Genomic DNA, 14295 nt, shown 5'->3' with positions numbered 1-14295 from the left:
ATGGTCAATATTTATTGATCGGGAAGTGGTGCGCTGCGTTGGGACATAGCTGCGTTGGGACATAGCTGCGTTGGGACATAGCTGCGTTGGGACATAGCTACGTTGGGACATAGCTGCGTTGGGACATAGCGGCGTTGGGACATAGCTGCGTTGGGACATAGCTGCGTTGGGACATAGCTGCGTTGGGACATAGCTACGTTGGGACATAGCTGCGTTGGGACATAGCTGCGTTGGGACATAGCGGCGTTGGGACATAGCGGCGTTGGGACATAGCGGCGTTTGGACATAGCGGCGTTGGGACATAGCTGCGTTGGGACATAGCTGCGTTGGGACATAGCTGCGTTGGGACATAGCTGCGTTGGAGAGACAGTTGATGATCGATAGGGGCTAGGTGGATTTCCTCTGGTTTTCACCCGTCAACGTGGACTATAGCAACTGAGACGAGGTCAAGATGAACCAGACCAAGGTGGTAGAAGAGGAACCTTATAACTACTATGACTACTCAGACTGGTACTCAAACAATATGGAACCCACCAGACCTCCAAAAGAGTAAGTATGGGGGTCAGTAAATAGTATACTTGCTAACCAAAACGCTTTTTTTTATCCAAAGTGACTTACAGTAATACATACATTTGTATAGGTGGTCACAGCACAGCGGGAATCACCATCTTCAATCCTGATGTTGCATTATCTTTCTCTACCAACTGAGCCACACAGGGATCAGTGCAATGAATTATGGGGGGAACTGTGTCATAATGTTATTTTGATTTAATTTAGTCTAAGCTCCGGGTTTCTCAATCACTGACCTGCATGGGCCAAAGTATAGCTGGTTTTCATTCTTCCAGTTTTTCCCATCTATGATTGAATTATCTATTACAAATGCATATATCCGTCTTAGGTGAAACTCTTGGTCAGATTCGCTACTGAGAGCACAGTCAAGATGAACAGGATTCTAGGGGGGGGGGAGTTTGTTTTTTTTGCTCTGTGCAAATGGTTTCTGACGCTCATTGCTCATGCTTGTGTTACATGACGTTTCAGAGTTATTCTCCATGTGACCCCACAGCGGATGACCAGCTGTTTCACATATGTATCGCTTCAGTATCTGTAAGTATTGGGCCTACTGACTATTTTCAATATTTACCACCGGGTGAAAACATTTTATTGAACCTTGAACAGGAAGTCATGTTGAGACCAAAGGTCTCTTTTACTAAGGAGCCATGTAATTACAGAGGTACACATCCAGTAACACATTTACCAACACAATAGGGGTCACAGGTCAAATTAATATCAATATGAATGTTTGGAATTAATGAGACCAGTGAATGTTTATATAGGCCATGTTCTAAAGGGGATGTTCTAGTCAGTACAGGATGACTGTAGGCCATGTCCTAAGGGGAGTGTTCAGTCAGTACAGATGACTGTAGGCCGCTGTCCTAAAGGGGATGTTCAGTCAGTACAGATGACTGTAGGCCATGTCCTAAAGGGGATGTTCAGTCATACAGATGAACGTGGAGGCCAATGTTCTAAAGGGGGATGTGCAGGTCAGTACAGATGACTGTAGGCCATGTCCTAAAGGGGATGTTCGTCAGTACATTGGTGCTACTCTCTATGACCTAAGAAAGCCATCGCCTCAACATCATCAGTGATACATGCCATCGTTAGGCCTTGTCCAATTTGTGGTAGAGTGCTTGCTCTCACCTTTCTGAGGAGACCAATGGCATGAATTATAATTGGACTGACATACTGTAGGACTATTCACCTTTGGGATTCTGTCAAAATAGAGGAGACTCAGAGCACTATGAGGGTCAACCTGGACTCAGGGGTACACGTAACTAGTAAATGTAAATCGTGACACTCAAATGGGTATGAAATGTTAAGTTTGGTATGGTATTATTCATGTGTGGCTGTCCATCATCCATTTTGTATGATATGTTTCCGAATTACAATTCGTACGATATCTTACACATTCCATTTGTTTTGGGCTAACGCTAGCTAGGTGGCTAATTGGGGGAAGGGAAGGGTTAGCTAACCATGCTAATAGTTGCAAAGTAGCTAAAAAGTAGTAAGTAGTTCCATGTTGCTAATAGATAAAATGCTAAAGTTGTCTGTGATGAAATTCAAACACGCAATATTTTGGATGCTAGACATTTGTGTTCAAATCAAATTAAAATCAATCAATCAATCAAATGTTAACCATACACATGGTTAGCAGATGTTATTGGTCACATACAACATGGTTAACAGATGTTAATGTGAGTGTAGCGAAATGCTTGTGCTTCTAGTTCCAACAGTGCAGTAATGTCTAACAAGTAATCTAACAATTCTCCAACAAATACCTATAACACACCAATCTAAAGGGGTGAATGAGAATATGTACATATAAGTATATGGATGAGCGATGGCCGGCCGGCTAGGCAAGGTGCAATAGCTGGTATTAAATACATATATACTGTACATGTGATGTGAGTAATGTAAGATATGTAAGCATTATTAAAGTGGCTAGTGATCCCATTTATTAAAGTGTCCAGTGATTGGGTCTCAATGTAGGCAGCAGCCTCTCTGAGTTAGTGATGGCTATTTAACAGGTCTGATGCCTTGCGATAGAAGCTGTTTTCAATCTCTTGGTCCCAGCCTTGATGCACCTGTACTGACCTCGCCTTCTGGATGATAGCGGGGTGAACAGGCCGTGGCTCGGGTGGTTGTTGTCCTTGTTGATCTTTTGGCCTTCCTGTAACATCGGTGTGCCGTAGATGTCTGAAGTGCAGGTAGTTTGTCCCCGGTGATGCGTTGTGCAGACCGCACCACCCTCTGGAGAGCCTTGCGGTTGAGGGCGGTGCAGTTGGCCGTACCAGGCTGTGATACAGCCCAACAGGATGCTCTCGATTGTGCATCTGTAAAAGTTTGTCAGGGTTTTAGGTGACAGGCCAAATTTCTTCAGCCTCCTGAGGTTGAAGAGGCGCTGTTGCGCCTTCTTCACCACACTGTCTGTATTGGTGGACCATTTCAGTTTGTCTGTGATGTGTACGCCCACGTTATATGCCCATGTTATACATCCAAACACCCTCCTTTTCTTCTTGCTGTAAAGCAACCTTCTGTCCTACGTAACCATACCAAACGTAACATATCATACTCATTTGAGTGTGCCAGGTTTTTTAAACGTTTCCTATCTTACGTCTAGTCTATGAGACCAGGCTGGAAGGGTGGGTCAGCGTCTCCACTTACCAGGGCTCATCAAAAATAATGAGACAATGTTGAGGTAGCATTCAGAAGGTCCTTTCCTAGGAGTATCCCTGCCATATTATTTCATGCCCTCTGGCTTGACTACAAGGTACATTAGATGATTATTTTAGTTGTACTGTAGTTTAGGAGAGGAATTAGAGTTCCTATTGTATCACTGATGGAATATCTTGTCTCCTAGCTCGTTGTGGTTCTGATTCTAGCAGTCCTGAAGAGGAGAAAGACTCTATGTGAGAGTTTTGCCAGTGGATCAACTGGTATCTCAAGGTAAAGTGCAGGTTCGTTTACCAAACATATCAACATGAAGCAACCAGGAACTCTTGTCAACATGTGACAACCGACTGGGCAAATACTGGTTGAATCAGCGTTGTTTCCATGTAATTTCAACACCAAAATGAAATGTGATGACATTGAATCAACGTGGAAAACTAATTGGATTTGAAAAAAGGGAACGTGGGGGAATTTCCTATTTTTTTCACCCAAAACTTTAACCTAAAATCCAATGACATGGTGAAATTCTTTGGTGATTCATGTTGAATTCATGTTAGTTGACAACTCAACTAAATGTAAATCAGAACTAGAACGTTGAACTGACGTCTGTGCCCAGCGGGAAACCTCACAAAACACCACTGTTACAAGAACAACTCAGGCTGGCCTCATCGCAATAACATACTATGAGACAATTTATAACAATGAAACATGTTACCATTGATTTGCGGGTGTTTGGTTGGTCTTATCTCTGGTCTCTTCCCGCTGTGTGCCCCCACCAGTCCAGTGAACTTCCTGGACCAGACGCAGCACAAAGCCCTAGCAGTCACTGTGTTTGGGCTGGTCTTCAGCAAGCTGTCTGTATTGGTCCTGGCTCCAGATCCCCTGCCCTTCTCCAAGACACCCCTCAGGAATCAAAGGTGAGCAGCTGTGTCCCTGTCCCATTAAAACCTCTTGAATGTAAAGTCCCCATATTTGGTGACCCTTTTTTAAAATGTTTTATTCAATTCAGTCTGGTATGAGAAAGGTAGCCCCTATCTGCAAAGGCAGGGTGTCTGCAGTCAGCTGAGTATCTTGGCTATTGATCGGTGCCTTCAAATCTTCGGTGTGACTTACTACCATATATGGGCATACGAATTTATAAGCGCCAGGCCGAGCCGATGACCTCATTTCAAGATGGCTGCTACCTACATGTCGATTAGCGTTGTGAAGCATAAAACGACATAATAACGGAATACGTCGATAGACACCGAAAGCCGGGACTCCACAGATCAGGAGGATGTCTTATTTGTCTGCCTGTGACCTACCGTTTATCGATCCCCAGCCTATTGCCATGTTATCTGATGATGTATGACTTAATGGCAACATCCCAATGTCCACCGAGTGACTAGATATATGATGTTGCCTACTTACGCGCTGTAGGGATCCATTACACAGGGGATTGGCTACTATGGCACCTTGATTAGTATTGTAGCCAATGAGATAAGCTTTCCAGAGATATGCAGTTGACCTGAGTGGGACAAAGCAATGCCTAGAACCTTTAAACATCCAACGTGCCAAAAACTGTGTAATTACCCCATTCTGACAACTTTGGAGAGGTTGAAAGGACACTTAAATACACCCTGGATACCCCATAACACCACCACAATGTTGGAGTGAGGTTGATATGGAAGAAACTGTGTTTTCATTCTGAACAAATAGCATTTAGGGATTGTAAATATGTAATAGCACTGGAATGATCTAATTTTACAGACATATGTCACTTCGGAGAGGTTTAGGGACACTTGGAAACGTCCTGTGACCACACCTGACACCACTTACTAAAAACATCTGCAACATTTCTTGTTGTTAGGTCTATCAATCCCATTTCTAGTTGTTAGGTCTATCAATCCCATTTCTAGTTGTTAGGTCTAATCAATCCCATTCTAGTTGTTAGGCCTATCATCCCATTTCTAGTTGTTAGGTCTATCAATCCCATTTCTAGTGTTAGGTCTATCAATCCCATTTCAAGTTGTTAGGTCTATCAATCCCATTTCTAGTGTTAGGTCTATCATCCCATTTCTAGTTGTTAGGTCTATCAATCCCATTTCTAGTTGTTAGGTCTCTCAATACCATTTTCTAGTTGTTAGGTCTATCAATCCCATTCTTGTTGTTAGATCTATCAATCCCAATTTCTTGTTGTTAGATCAATCAAAGTCCAATCCCATTTCTAGTTGTTAGGTCTTATCAATCCCATTCTAGTTGTTAGGTCTATCAATCCCATTTCTAGTGTTAGGTCTATCAATCCCATTTCTAGTTGTTAGATCTATCAATCCCATTTCTAGTTGTTAGATCTATCAATCCCATTTCTTGTTGTTTAGATCTATCAATCCCATTTCTTGTTGTTAGATCTATCAATCCCATTTCTTGTTGTTAGATCTATCAATCCCATTTCTTGTTGTTAGATCTATCAATCCCCATTTCTAGTTGTTAGATCTATCAATCCCATTTCTTGTGTTAGATCTATCAATCCCATTTCTTGTTGTTAGATCTATCAATCCCATTCTTGTTGTTAGTATCTATCAATCCCAGTTCTTGTTGTAGATCTATCAATCCCATTTCTAGTGTTAGGTCTATCAATCCCATTTCTAGTTGTTTGGTCTATCAATCCCATTTCTAGTGTTAGGTCTATCAATCTCCCATTTCTAGTGTTAGGTCTATCAATCCCATTTCTAGTTGTTAGGTCTATCAATTCCCATTTCTAGTTTGTTAGGTCTATCAATCCATTTCTAGTTGTTAGGTCTATCAATCCCATTTCTAGTTGTTAGGTCTATCAATCCCATTTTCCCCCTGATGTTGTTCACATGTTGTGGGAGCCATGTGTTTCCAGGTCATCAATCATTCACTTCTAGCTTGTCAATGAACGATGACTTTCTAAAAAACTAAAACAAAAACGGTTATTGTGTGTGTGTTTGATCTTGTGTATTCTGAACTATAACTCCTATCTTCTGATCATTTTTTCAGATGTCTTCTTTCCAAATATACCCAAGTTCTTGCATGTCAGAATCAAGTAATTACAGATGAATAGATGTTACTTTTGGGTATGTCTATTTTGGCGGAAATCTACATTTTGCCATTACATTTCAGAGGTTTAAACAGTGACCCTCTTTATTGGCCTTTTATTTCTCTATGCACACTGTTGCCCTACACACTCTCACACACTTTCACTCCAACACACACACAAACACTCACTCCATCATCTGCTCACTCACACACAACATGCACATACATTGGTACTGACTCTACACACGTGCACACACACTCACATACAAGCTGTTGATACTTAAAAAAATATATTTTATCCTGGTTGCCTAGTTACCTTACTCCTATACATGCAGTGACAGTCAAAAGTTTTGGACACACCTACTCATTCAAGGTTTTTTCTTTATTTTTTACTATTTTCTACATTGTAGAATAATAGTGAAGACATCAACACTATGAAATAACACATATGGAATCATGTAGTAACCAAAAAAGTGTTAAATCAAAATATATTTTATATTTGAGATTCTTCAAAGTAGCCACCCTTTGCCTTGATGACAGCTTTGCACACTCTTGTCATTCTCTCAACCAGCTTCATGAGGAATGCTTTTTCAACAGTCTTGAAGGAATTTCCCCTATATGCTGAGCACTTGTTGGCTGCTTTTCCTTCACTCTGCGATTTAACTCATGTAATACAGTGAGGGAAAAAAGTATTTGATCCCCTGCTGATTTTGTACATTTGCTCACTGACAAAGAAATGATCGGTCTATAATTTTAATGGTAGGTTTATTTGAACAGTGAGAGACAGAATAACAACAAAAAAATCCAGAAAAAACGCATGTCAAAAATGTTATAAATTGATTTGCATTTTAATGAGGGAAATAAGTATTTGACCCCTCTGCAAAACATGACTTAGTACTTGGTGGCAAAACCATTGTTGGCAATCACAGAGGTCAGACGTTTCTTGTAGTTGGCCACCAGGTTTGCACACATCTCAGGAGGGATTTTGTCCCACTCCTCATTGCAGATCTTCTCCAAGTCATTAAGGTTTCGAGGCTGACGTTTGGCAACTCGAACCTTCAGCTCCCTCCACAGATTTTCTATGGGATTAAGGTCTGGAGACTGGCTAGGGCACTCCAGGACCTTAACCTTTTAGGGACGGAACGCCTCACCAATATCCAATGGTAGAGCGTGGCTTGAAATTCAAATACCTTAAAAATGCTATAACTTCAATTTCTCAAACATATGACTATTTTACACCATGTTAAAGACAAGACTCTCGTTAATCTAACCACATGGTCCGATTTCAAAAAGGCTTTTACAGCGGAAAGCAAAACATAGATTATGTCGGGAGAGTACCCTGCCAAAAATAATCACACCCTTTTCAAAGCAAGCATATATGTCACAAAAACCCAAAACCGCAAGCTAAATGCAGCACTAACCTTTGATGATCTTCATCAGATGACACTCCTAGGACATTATGTTATACAATACATGCATGTTTTGTTCAATCAAGTTCATATTTATATCAAAAAACAGCTTTTACATTAGCAAGTGATGTTCAGAACTAGCATACCCACTCCGCAAACCTTCGGTGAATTTACTACATTACTCACGATAAATGTTCATCAAAATACATAACAATTATTTTAAGAATGATAGATACAGAAATCCTTTATGCAATCGCGGGTGTCAGATTTTAAAATAGCTTTTCGGCGAAAGCACATTTTGCAATATTCTAAGTAGATAGCTCGGCCATCACGGCTAGCTTAATTTGACACCCACCAAGTTTGGGACAACCTAAACTCAGAATTTATATTAGAAAAATTGGATTACCTTTGCTGTTCTTCGTCAGAATGCACTCCCAGGACTTCTACTTCAACAACAAATGCTGTTTTGGTTCCAAAAATCCATAGTTATATTGAAATAGCTCCGTTTTGTTCGTGCGTTCAGGTCACTATCCGAAGGGTGACGCGCGAGCGCATTTCGTGACAAAAAAATTAAACATTTTCCATTACCGTACTTCGAAGCATGTCAAACGCTGTTTAAAATAAATTTTTATGCTATTTTTCTCGTAAAATAGCGATAATATTCCAACCGGGCGACGTTGTATTCATTCAAAGGCTGAAAGAAAAAATTTAGAATTCTCATGAATGCGCATCTCCAGTGTCACTGTTCCCAGACTGACCAGTAACAAAATCTCCTGCTGTTCCTTGCCCAGAGACAGCAGACACCTCATTCCACTTTCTGGCGCCTTATGAGAGCCAATGGAAGCCTTAGAAATTGTCACGTTACAGCCAGATGCTGTATTTTTGATAGAGATGCAACAGAAGGAAACAAATTGTCAGACAGGGCACTTCCTGTATGGAATCTTCTCAGGTTTTGGCCTGCCATATGAATTCTGTTATACTCCACAGGACACCATTTCAAACCAGTTTTAGAAACTTTAGAGAGTTTCTATCCAAATTACTAATTATATGCGCATTTAGTTTCTGGGCAGGAGTAGTACAACCACATCAAATCGGGTACGATTTTTATCCGTCTGTTTTTATTCCACTCCCTTTAAGAGTGTGCTCCTAATCTCAGCTCGTTACCTGTATAAAAGACACCTGGAGCCAGAAATCTTTCTGCTTTGAGAGGGGGTCAAAATACTATTTCCCCATTAAAATGCAAATCAATTTATAACATTTTTGACATGCTTTTTTCTGGTTTTTTGTTGTTATTCTGTCTCTCACTGTTCAAATAAACCTACCATTAAAATTGTATAGACTGATAATTTCTTTGTCAGTGGGCAAATGTACAAAATCAGCAGGGGATCAAATACTTTTTTCCCTCACTGTACCTTCTGGAACAGTATAAACACATTGAAGGATGAACTGGTGTGATACTAAATACAGACTGTGTGTGTTCCTACTCCTTCCAGAGTACATGAAGCTCATCGCCATCTTCTACTGGCCTGCCCTGTACTACCCATCCTGGCCTGTGGCACGCTCCACAGTAAATTGGGCTATGTGCTGGGCAGTCTATTCTCCTGGACCCACTTTGCTGTCCTCGTCTGGCAGAAGATTGACTGTCCCAAAACACCAGAGGTAATATCATCTGATATTTAAAGTGGGGGAAAAAAAGGGGGCACATCTTTTTTTTGTTGCGTCATATTTAACAGAATTCATATCTCAAGCTTGAAATGTTCTATAATACATTATCTTAAAATGTTGTATCTACCATAACAAACTGTTAAAAAATCTGTACGTTTTGTATTGATATGTTTTCCATTCTCTTGTCTTCACAGCTGTATAAGTACTATTCCCTGCTGGCCAGTCTCCCACAGATAGGCTGTCTGGATTCCCTCGTATCAAGTACCCAATACTGTTTCTCAAAGGTGCTAAGGCTAATGGTTCTGAGGTGAGGGAAGACTGCTCTTTTACCAATGAGTGTATAGTCATGAACCTACCATCCGTTGTAGTCTCTCTTTAAGGTTTTGATAAGAACAATATCAAAGTTTCATGATCCCTGCCTGCATTTAGGTTGTCAAAACGCTGGGGTTACTGTCCTCCTCGTCAATACTGGATGAGAACTGCTGTATTTAGGTTGTAAAAACGCTGGGGTTACTCTCCTGCTCGTCAGATATCTGGATGAGAACTGCCTGTATTTAGGTTGCAAAACGCTGGGGTTACTGGTCCTGCTACGTTAAAATATCTGTAACAACAGTTGTCATGGAGAGAAGACCAAGGCGCAGCAGGTATGTGAATACTCATCTTTATTATTACCAAAACAAAAGGAGTCGAGCATCCACAGGAACAACACCAAAGGGTGACACCAGTGACAGTTCTGCAGGCTATAAAAGCAGTTGCAAAAAGCAACCACCACAACCCCACAAGGCAAAGTAGGCACCTTATGTGTGACTCCCAATCAACCACAACCCTCTACAGCTGTGCTGATTGGAAGTCACACGGCCAAAATCAATGAAACAATAACAAACACACACTCCCTTCTGCACACGTCCTGACCCCAATACCCCCTCTACTGGTCAGGACGTGACAGTACCCCCCCCTCAAGGTGCAGACGCCGGGGATGCACCTAAAAAAAAGGGAAAACAACGAAATCCCCAACAAAATTGAACACCTAAACCATAAGGGAGGGAAGGGAGGGTGGCTGCCGTCACCGACGGCACTGTGCTACACCCTCCCTCCCCCAACCCACCTATCCTGGAGGTTGGTTTCAGGTGCAGGACGTGGCACGTCACTCCACCTTCCGGTCGTCGCCCCACTTTGTTGGCACCGATAGCTGCGCCGGGCAGACGGGCCACTCGGGCTGACCCTGGCAGACGGACCACTCTGGCTGGGTCGGAAGGCATGCGGGCCACTCTGGCTGGGTCGGAAGGCATGCGGGCCACTCTGGCTGGGTCGGAAGGCATGCGGGCCACTCGGGCTGGGCCGGAAGGCATGCGGGCCACTCGGGCTGGGCCGGAAGGCAGGAGGGCCACTCGGGCTGGGCCGGAAGGCAGGAGGGCCACTCGGCTGGGCCGGAAGGCAGGAGGGCCACTCGGGCTGGGCCGGAAGGCAGGAGGGCCACTCGGGCTGGGCCGGAAGGCAGGAGGGCCACTCGGGCTGGGCCGGAAGGCAGGAGGGCCACTCGGGCTGGGCCGGAAGGCAGGAGGGCCACTCGGGCTGGGCCGGAGGGCAGGAGGGCCACTCGGGCTGGGCCGGAGGGCAGGAGGGCCACTCGGCTGGGCCGGAGGGCAGGAGGGCCACTCGGGCTGGGCCGGAGGGCAGGAGGGCCACTCGGCTGGGCCGGAGGGCAGGAGGGCCACTCGGGCTGGGCCGGAGGGCAGGAGGGCCACTCGGGCTGGGCCGGAGGGCAGGAGGGCCACTCGGGCTGGACCGGAGGGCAGGAGGGCCACTCGGGCTGGACCGGAGGGCAGGAGGGCCACTCGGGCTGGACCGGAGGGCAGGAGGGCCACTCGGGCTGGACCGGAGGGCAGGAGGGCCACTCGGGCTGGACCGGAGGGCAGGAGGGCCACTCGGGCTGGACCGGAGGGCAGTCTGGCCACTCTGGCAGAACAGGGCAGTCTGGCCACTCCGGCAGAACAGGGCAGTCTGGCCACTCCGGCAGTACAGGGCAGTCTGGCCACTCTGGCAGAACAGGGCAGTCTGGCCACTCTGGCAGAACAGGGCAGTCTGGCCACTCTGGCAGAACAGGGCAGTCTGGCCACTCTGGCAGAACAGGGCAGTCTGGCCACTCTGGCCGATCCTGACAGGCCGGGCACCCTGGCAGATCAGGGCAGTCTGGCCACTCCGGCAGAACAGGGCAGTCTGGCCACTCCGGCAGAACAGGGCAGTCTGGCTACTCCGGCAGTTCAGGGCAGTCTGGCTACTCCGGCAGTTCAGGGCAGTCTGGCCACTCCGGCAGTTCAGGGCAGTCTGGCCACTCCGGCAGTTCAGGGCAGTCTGGCCACTCCGGCAGTTCAGCGCAGTCTGACCACTCCGGCAGTTCAGCGCAGTCTGACCACTCCGGCAGTTCAGCGCAGTCTGACCACTCCGGCAGTTCAGCGCAGTCTGACCTCTCTGGCGACTGTTGACTGGCGGGCAGCTCTGATGACTGTTGACTGGCGGGCAGCTCGGACGACTGTTGACTGGCGGACAGCTCTGACGACTGTTGACTGGCGGACAGCTCTGACGACTGTTGACTGGCGGGCAGCTCTGGTGATGGTTGACTGGCGGGCAGCTCTGGTGACTGTTGACTGGCGGGCAGCTCTGGTGACTGTTGACTGGCGAGGCTGGGCTGACGCACTAGACTCCTGATGCGTGGGGCTGGTATTGGACTCTCCAGCCTGGAGACACGCACCTCCATGCTAGTGCGTCTAGCGGGAAACACCGGACCGAAAGGGCGCACTGGCGGTCTTGAGTGCAGGGTTGGCATCACTCCTTCCGGCTCGATGCTCCCCTTGCCCTGGCACCTGCGGGGCGCTGGTACTGGGCGAACTGGGCTGTGCGTCCGTATAGGCGAGATGGTGCGTACCACAGCGTAACATGGCGCCCTCCACCTCATACGCACCTCCCTGTAGTCACGGGTAGCTGGCTTACGGCTCTTCCCTGGCCTGGCCAAACTACCCGTGTGCCCCCCCCAAAATAAATCTTGGGGCTGCCTCTCGGGTTTGAACGCTAGTCGTGTACCAGCAAAACATTCCCGTTGGTTCCTCTGTCCAGCTGCCTCCACTCTCCTGAATGCCTCCACCAGTTCCAATGGGAGGCGATCCCTTCCGGCCAGGATCTCTTCCGAGGTGTAGGCTCCCTTGCCGTCCAGGACGTCCTCCCATGTCCATTCCTCCTTTTTTTTCTCCTTTGGCTTCCTCTTCTGCTGCTTGGTCCTGGTTTGGTGGGTGGTTCTGTAACAACAGTTGTCATGGAGAGAAGACCAAGGCGCAGCAGGTATGTGAATACTCATCTTTTTATTACCAAAACAAAAGGAGTAGAGCATCCACAGGAACAACACAAAGGGTGACACCAGTGACAGTTCTGCAGGCTATAAAAGCAGTGCAAAAAGCAACCACCCACAACCCCACAAGGCAAAGTAGGCACCTTATGTGTGACTCCCAATCAACCACAACCCTCTACAGCTGTGCTTGATTGGAAGTCACACGGCCAAAATCAATGAAACAATAACAAACACACACTCCCTTCTGCCACGTCCTGACCCAACTACCCCCTCTACTGGTCAGGACGTGACAATATCTGGATGAGAATGCCTGTATTTAGGTTGTCAAAACGCGGTTACTGTCCTGCTCGTCAAATATCTGGATGAGAACTGCCTGTATTTAGGTTGTCAAAACGCTGGGGTTATTGTCCTGCTCGTCAAATATCTGGATGAGAACTGCCTGTATTTAGGTTGTCAAAACGCTGGGGTTACTGTCCTGCTCGTCAAATATCTGGATGAGAACTGCCTGTATTTAGGTTGTCAAAACGCTGGGGTTACTGTCCTGCTCGTCAAATATGGATGAGAACTGCCTGCATTTAGGTTGTCAAAACGCTGGGTTACTGTCCTGCTCGTCAAATATGGATGAGAACTGCCTGTTTAGGTTGTCAAAACGCTGGGGTATTGTCCTGCTCGTCAAATATCTGGATGAGAACTGCCCCTTGATGCTTATGGGATATCTATGTAAAAAACTAAACGTAGCCCTTCAAGAGATTTTAAAGTTATGAAACTACATCAACCACGTAACTTGTAACCAAAGGTCTGATTACGTAAACAGCTTGGATGGAATTGATTTAGTATAATATCCCAGCACAGATTATGACCCAGGAATGTTATTTCTCTCAAGGTTTACACAATGCAGTGTTTATTTCACTGTAATCTGTGGATTGTCACGCTGTAAACTGTCGGTGACAGTGAGATCATGTGAGGTGTTTAATCTGACCGTGTTGTAATCACATTTACAGTTCTAACGACATCACACATTCTTTTAATGTGAATTTTCTGCATCCAAATCATTGATTCTATACAGTGTTGCAGGTGGCAGTGTTGCAGGTGGTCAGTGTTGCAGGTGTCCAGTGTTGCAGGTGGCCAGTGTTGCAGGTGGCCAGGTTGTCACATCATGCAACCATAATGTTTATGTGTTAATAATGAACAGTTTTGATTCTGATACCATTTGGCTTCAGGACCTGGACAGCAGCTACTACACAGACTACTAATTCTAAAGAAGAAAAGTCAACTCAGGTGGGGTTTATGGAAAAACAGGATACAACTGAATGACCAGTCTGTTTAATTATGAGCGAAACAAGATACTAAACTGAATGACCAGACTGTTTTATTATGAGAGAAACAAGATACTAAACTGATGCAAGTCTGTTTAATTTGAGAAAACAAGACTGAATGACCGACGTTCTAAGAGAAACAAGATACACTGAATGACCAGACTGTTAATTATGAGAGAAACAAGATACTAAACTGAATGACCCAGCCAGACTGTTTATTATGAGAGAAACAAGTACTAAACTCAATGACCCAGACTGTTTTACTCTGAGCGAACCAGATACTAAATCAATGACCAGA

The 14295-nt window shown here is 45.3% G+C and overlaps 1 pseudogene; it reads left to right on the top strand.

Moving 5' to 3' along the window:
• Positions 1 to 1026: 1026 nt before the first annotated feature.
• Positions 1027 to 13934, top strand: LOC115147297 (receptor for retinol uptake stra6-like; annotated as a pseudogene).
• Positions 13935 to 14295: the final 361 nt, after the last annotated feature.

This window comes from Salmo trutta, chromosome 1 (assembly GCF_901001165.1).
Source record: "Salmo trutta chromosome 1, fSalTru1.1, whole genome shotgun sequence".
Taxonomy (NCBI): Eukaryota; Metazoa; Chordata; class Actinopteri; order Salmoniformes; family Salmonidae; genus Salmo; species Salmo trutta.
Note: the sequence above shows the minus strand (reverse complement) of the source record. Positions and strands in the feature narration are given on the sequence as shown.